Genomic DNA, 7,637 nt, shown 5'->3' with positions numbered 1-7,637 from the left:
TGGGCCCGGCTATTTTTTTGTGTTTTTTTTTAGTAGAGATGGGGTTTCACCATGTTAGCCAGGATGGTCTCGATCTGCTGACCTTGTGATCCACCCGTCTCGGCCTCCCAAAGTGCTGGGATTACAGGCTTGAGCCACTGCGCCCGGCCTGAATTCTTTTTAATGTGTCAGAAACTGTGCTTTGTGAAACACAGGTTATAATATTTATTTTTCACAATGGTCTGTGAGAGAAGAATACAAGAGGGATGGTCTCCAAGATAGGAAAAAATACCACCTTTGGGCTGGATGTGGTGGCTCATGCCTTTAATTCCAGCACTTTGAGAGGCCAAGGTGGGTGGATCACCTGAGGTCAGGAATCCGAGACCAGCCTGGCCAAAATGGTGAAACCCCATCTCTACTAAAAATACAAAAATTAGTCGGGTGTGATGGCAGGCATCTGTGGTGTCAGCTACTCGGGAGGCCGAGGCACGAGAATCGCTTAAAGCTGGGAGGCAGAGGTTGCAGTGAGCCAGGGTGGCGCCACTGCACTCCAGCCTGGGCAACAGAGAAAGACTCTGACCCAAAAAAATCCCCAAAAACCCAAAAACAACAAAAGAAATGCCACCTTTATTTCATTGTGAGGAGAGTGGGAGAGGAAGGTAGAGAAGCGTGGTGGGTTTGTGAGTTTAGTAGCAGGAAAGGGAGAGAGTTCCAGTATAAGGGGGTTTATTTTCTTCATGAGATAGAAGGCTATATTGAGAGAAGAGGGTGAGGAGAGGGTATGGAGGTTGGAGGTTGGAGGAGATTGTAAATCATTGACCAGAAGAAGGTAGATGTTCCCTGGGCAGTGTTGAGGGTAGATGTTTTCTGGACAAGTGATAGTTGTTGCTCTGTGGTTGACTCATCTGCCTGTTGCATGGCACTCTCTGCAGTCTCAGGTGCTTCTGTATCAGGAGGAACATGATGGTATTAAAGATGAATTACTCATGACCCTTGTTCAATATGGTGAGGCAGACTTTATTTAGGACCATCTTGATAGGTGTAGGGACCCCTGCAATGGGATTTTTGCGGTGAGGGAGAGAGATTGAGCTCAATTCTGAACAGAGCATGGACAAATAGGAATTTATAGCCAAGGAGTGGCGTGGAGGTCAGTGGATGGAAAATTACTCGGAGGAAACATCAGGGCTGTGGGAGTGAAGTAGGGGAAGAAAGGGAGAGAATTCTGGCTAAAGTGATCCTGACCTATTACAGGATTCTTGTTGAAGGCAGGCCAGGGTGATCAGATACCATCTGGGGAATGGGAGACGATGAGGAACCCAATTAGCTAGTGGGGGTGATTAGACATAGAAGGTGGGGAATTCTGGCTAAACTGACTTAGCAGACTTCTTGCCAAAACCAGATTTTGTAAGGAAGTGTATACATGGATGTAGGAGAATATACAGGAGCCTGACTAAAGTTTGATCAAGCAAAAAAATCTTTATCACTGGTAAGTGAGTTTGTCTAGGTTTGGGGGTGTGTTGGGGGCTGTGCTGAAAAGACAGCTAGAGGAGCAAGAAACACTGGTGCAAGATCAAGAACATCATTTACCTGGGCCCTGGATTCTAAGCTGGGTAAGGAGGGAACTGCAGAAAAGAGTGAACTGATGGGAGTTCTTATACTAAGAGTCAGACAAATCTGGGGAAGGTATTGCAGTGGGAAAAAAATTGTTAGGACAAGAGCCAGGATGTTGTCTCGCAACTGCGTTTCCACCCTTGCTTCGGATGGGGGAACTGTTTACACATTCCACAGTGGAGAACAATCAAGCCAGGCATGGTGACACATGCTTGTAATCTCTGTACTTTGGGAGGCCGAGGTGGGGGGGTCACTTCAGGTCAGGACTTTGAGACCAGCCTGGTCAACATTACGAATTCCGTTCTCTACTAAAAATACAAAATTAACCGGGTGTGGTGGCACGCGCCTGTAGTCACAGCTGCTCGGGAGGCTGAGGCATGAGAATTGCTTGAACATGGGAGGCGGAGGTTGCAGTGAGCCAAGATCGTGCCATTGCACTCCAGCCTCGGCGACAGAGCAAGACTCCATCTCAACAATAACAAAAAAGAACAATCAGTATGTCCTTTGCTAAGATGCCTCCTACCCACATGCAGGGAGGGTTTTTTTTTTTCTTTGAGATGGAGTCTTGCTCTGTCACCCAGGCCGATCTCGGCTCACTGCAACCTCTGCCTCCCGGGTTCAAGAGATTCTCCTGTCTCAGCCTTCTGAGTAGCTGGGATTACAGGCATGCACCACCATGTCCGGCTAATTTTTTTATTTTTCGTAGAGACGGGGTTTTACCGCGTTGGTCAGGCTGGTCTCAAATCCCTGACCTCGTGATCCGCCTGCTTGGGCCTCCCAAAGTGCTGGGATTACAGACATGAGCCACCGCACTCAGCCGTAGGGAGGCTTCTTAAAAACCTGTCTAGTGTCTCTCCGTAGCTGTATCTCATTGTATGTGTGTGTTTTAATACATTCATGCTCAAAATTTTGAGAAATGAGTAAATGGGTTGTTTCCTGAATGTAAGCTGCTATCTCTCAGGCACTGAGGCACTTGTTTATCAGCAGACCTAAGAAATTATGTACATACGGATCTCTTCTCAAGGCTTGTAAGAGATGTAGGTTCCTGGGCTCAGATCTGAGAATTCCTGAATCATTACTGCCAGGCGGGGGCTTAGGAATGTGCATGTCTGTGTATTAATACTCTGAAGACATGCAGAGTTCTAGAAGGTGAATGCTATCATTCACTTTCATCTTAGGCCTTAAATGTAGAAAATATTGACGTGTAAGGAAAAAGCAAAGGTGAAACCGGCAAGTTAATTTTGTCTTGAAATACCATCACATTTAAAGCACAGTTCTTCAGAAATCAAGTTAGAGGGGTATTGCATGATATTTCCCTCTATTTATCTAAAGTTATTTGTAGTATTTCTGTCCTGTATATGTTATGAAAAGTCACACACGAGTATGCTTATTCTTTGAGAGTCTACATTTACTAAGTCAGAAGATCTTTTTTTTTTTTTAAAACCCTGAAGCATGAGAGATTTTGTGAGAGAGAAAATCTTTGCACCTTCCATTTTTAGAGAGAGGAACAGTAGAGAGTCAAGTGTGAAAACTAACCAGCCACTGGGTTTCTTGGGAAGAAAAAATATAGTGTTAATGAGTAAGAAGCGTTGTTTTGTATGCAGAAATATATTAAAATTTATCTAAGGACAGTTTTGGATTTACAGGGAAAAAATGGATAGAATTAGAAAACATTCCAACTGTGACTATTTTAAAATGAAATATTAAATTTGTTACAATTGAACAAAGGAGAATTTAGTGTTAATGAATTGCTTTGCTTGTAATATTTTCTTTACTCATTTCTTCTTATTTCTTTAAATAAGGAAAGCCAAGTCATTACTTGGCTTACTATTACAAGTTATCAACAACTTAGTAAAATGTGCATGAAATCTGTAAGGTACAGAGCCTAATTCATCAGTAACTTTGGCAGCCAGACATGTGATTCACTGTCTACCCACTGTGACGTCAGAGTCACAGGACTGTGGGTTAGAAGAAGGATACTAAGGGTCATCTGGTTCCAGCCGTGCCTTCGAGTGTCTGATAATGAGTTATTTAAAAAACTGAAACCCGGAATCAACTTCTCATTCTTGCTTAGCTAGTAATACAAGCAGACATTCATACCTTGATTTCTTCAACATGTAATTGGCTTGTAAATCAGGGCGGCCATATAATTAATCATCCACATTGGAGTACTGTTAGAGTGAAAGGGGGCATTGTTAATAATTATGCCAGGACAACAGGCGTTTTAGAGTTATACTCTATCACAAAGCTAAGTTCTAGCAAATGGTTTTGAAACCGTGTTTAGTCTGAAAGAGTTCTTCAGAAGTTACATGTAAAAAAAACTTACCTAGATTGAAGTTTATTTACCGAGGTAACTAGGGTACTGCGTACTATGTGATACCCTGTTTACATGGAACCCCTGGGGAAATATCTCGTTTTTATGATAAACATTTCTTTAGTTGAAAAATTGGTATATTTATTTCTCAAATCAATGTTGGCCAACTGTTTTAATAATTTCTCATATGCAGCTTAAGATTAAAATTCTTTATAGAGGGCCTTTTATTTTAGAATATGGTCTTTCACTGGTATCTATGGAGGATTGATTCTGGGACCCTCCTCCCCCATGGATACCAAAATCAATGAATGCTCAAGTCCCTGATAGAATGTATTTGCCTAAAACCTATGCACATTCTCCCATCTAGATGACCTATAATACCTAATATAGTATAAATGTTATGTAAATGGTTGTTAACTATATTGTTTAGGGAATAGTGGCCAGAAAGTCTGTACGTGTTCAGTACAGATGCTTTTTTTTTTTTCAAATATTTTTGATCCATGGTTGGTTGAATCCACAGATGTGGAACCCATGGACACGGAAAATGTACTGTGCTGCCAGAAAGTAGTAATATCAGGTGTAATGGGAGTGGAGGTAGATAATATCTAGACTAGAATTTTCCAAACCTTTTCAGTCATAGCATCTTTAGTATCTCAATAATTTTCATAGTGCCTCCTAGACCAAAAGAAAAACCTAACCATTCCATTTATTAAGTACTTATGTCTAAACAACTATTTATGTCCTACTAATTTAGTGGCTGTTTGAGAAAATATTACATATAAACTGTGAGGAAAAAAACTTTCATTTTGTTCTTTTGAAAGCATAATTACTTACAAATATGCGTGCAGCTATAGGGCACTGCACAGCTTTCACACGTTGAATTCAGATTGTACACACATTTTGTTTCCTGTTCAGTTTTCGTTTTCTCCTATTACTTGCTTTTATCACAGCAACTGCTAAAAAAACAGTTTTGCAAAGGTAAGATGTTATGGAAAGGAAATGTTGCATGACTCAGGGTAGAAACTGTGAACTACCTCAGGCTAGTGGCTGTGCAGTATCTGATTTCGAGTCTTGTTGCTTCCTTTGGAAATAATCCCATAGCTTCCTTCCAGTTCACTGTAGTGCTTGGGGGTGCCTTGGCACTCAATTTGAGAACCACAGGTCTAGACATTTCTATTTAGTTCATTATTTGGCTGTTAGCTAAGCACCCATTGTATTTATGGCACCAGAAAATTTTATGTATGTGTGTGAGAAGCTCTCAAATCCATTATGTTAAAGAAACTGACACTTTACTCCTCCCTTTTTTGAATTAGGTTGTATTGTATTCTGGTACTGAATAGCTAAAGTTTATTGAACACTTATGTCAGGCACTGAGCTTGATGAAACACTTTGCATATGTTCTCTCATTTTCTTTTTGATTTTTATAACAATCCTACTGTATAAAGCTTCTTCTATGAGGCTCTATCAGTATTTCTGGAGTAGATACTGTCCTTATTTTACAGATGAGGAAACTAAAGTTCAAGTAAATTAAGTGACTTGCCTATGAACATCGAGCAAGTAGTTTCAGTTCTGTGATATAAACTTAATTTTTAAAATTTTACTTGAAGACTAGAATCTTTGTCTACAGCCACACCCTTTTCTGTAGACACTGTGCTACCATCCATGTGTCTGCTACTGTTTTTAGAGGTACTTTTTGTGTTTCATGGTGGTCCTAAGAGGAGATCTTTTTGTTCTCATTTTCAAATAGAAACACCGAGACTCAGAGAAATTTAGTTACTTGCCGGAATGAACAGCTAGTAATTGGAATTTGAACCCAGGGCTGAGTAATTCCAAAGGTTGTAATTGTAATTTGTCCTGATGACCAGAAGATATTTTCCAAAATTCTGGAGTTATTTCGGAGTCATTAAAGAAAGATTAAGTTACGATAATGTGGCTTTTGTGTTAATATATTTCGATAAATCATATTCATTTAGAAATCATGCATGGTATGTGTGGCACCTCTCTATTAAACAGCATGCCTGTTGCCCAACCATGTGCAATAACAGAGAATATATTGTGCTTATCATTTATAAATATATGTATAGAAGAGAGAGAGAATGAATGGACCTATTTGTCAGTGGGCAGCTGACTGGGATGGAACACTACAGCAATGCTGAAACGACAGACCCCTGAGATAGGACGGTGTGTGGAGGATCAGGTTTTAAAGGCTTGTTTAGGAAGGTGAGTAAGTGCTAAGTAGTTTCTCAAGTTGAAAATTAGGAATCTCTTGATCCTGTCACTTCTCTTTAAAACCTAATAATCAAACAGGGATTCGCCTGCACTTGGAATTGCATTTCCCTCTGGAAGAAGACAGATCTAAATCAGAGGTATGCTTCAAGTTGGCCAACACTTTGGGTGGGAAGCAACATGAGGTACTGGATAAAGTGTGTTGCATTAGCCCTGGGCATGTTAGGACTTCAGGTGTAATTTTCAGAAGGATAGATTGGTTCATGTGAGTTAGCTATGGTTCATCTCTTGAATGAGGGGGGTGGAGTTGTTATAGAATGTAAGAATGCAAAGATTGAATGGTCAATATGGTATTTTGGCATTCTTCCAAATCCTTGTAGCTCTCTTGGAGAAGCATAACACTGCTTTGTAGGAAAGAGAAAAGTGTTTACATCCAGAACATATTGAGTGGGTGTACTGAGTTCAGCAGCCAGGGTCGTGTCTCCCAGGCCTACTGTTGTGGTTTATCCAGCTGAGATGCACAGAGGGTCAATACAGTCAGATTTCTGCACCCTGCCACCCCCTGCCCATTTTCATCTCTGTCTTGCTTGCATGCTTTCTTTTTCCTTTTTCTTGCCCACACCAAGTCCAGCACTTAAAATGGAATAGTGCACACCTAGGGCCTGCTTCCCAGAAATTCTTTGTAAATGTAGGTGTGCGCCCACCCTGGAAAATGCTTTCTTCTTATTGCCTTGCTTGGTACATGCAGTGCAAATGTCACCATGTGTCCTTGTTTTAGGCTGAAACCAGACCATACACTTGGGTAGCACTTTATACCTAGAATGTACCACTGTGGTGTGAGAATATAAAACCAGTCATAACTCAAATGACATGGATTTTATTTCACCTGAACCTTTTTATCTCCAAATAGACAAACATTGAAAACCTTATGCCCTAACAAGGAAGAGATACTTCTTACTGAGATATCTAAGGGTACCTGTTTATAATATGATTTAGCTCAGCCATATTTAATAAATAATCTATTATTTAATGTCATAGTTGTTGTGCATTGCATATATAAATTCTAAATTTCCATGTACCACACATCAGAGTTAATTTTATTATGGGATTTTTTTTGTTGTTGTTCAACTCATAACTGTTAGTGTATTGTGTATCTGTCTATGTTCAGAGTATTATAGAAGGCATCAAAATATGCCAGAGAACTTGCCTTCTCATTGGATAAAAAGTGTACACATGTGAAATGGCAACCAATAGGGTTACATTTGGTCCCCTGAACAAATGCTATTAGAGATAATACAAAGAAAAAGTGACCCCAAACATGGTATATAGAAGACTCAGGTCTTGGGTTGAGATGTAGGTTTGGTGGAGAGAAGATGGGTGGGGATGGTAGGAGGGGCAGGTCGGGTCTAGGCCTGGAGTATAAGAGAAGGCACATCTGGACTCTGGACCTCTTTTCTTTTCTCTTTTCTCTTTTCTCTTTTCTCTCTCTTCTCCTCTCCTCTAGTCT

Source organism: Colobus angolensis, unplaced genomic scaffold (assembly GCF_000951035.1).
Source record: "Colobus angolensis palliatus isolate OR3802 unplaced genomic scaffold, Cang.pa_1.0 Scaffold215, whole genome shotgun sequence".
Taxonomy (NCBI): Eukaryota; Metazoa; Chordata; class Mammalia; order Primates; family Cercopithecidae; genus Colobus; species Colobus angolensis.
The sequence above is the reverse complement of the archived record's forward strand: the minus strand, read 5'-3'. Positions refer to the sequence as shown.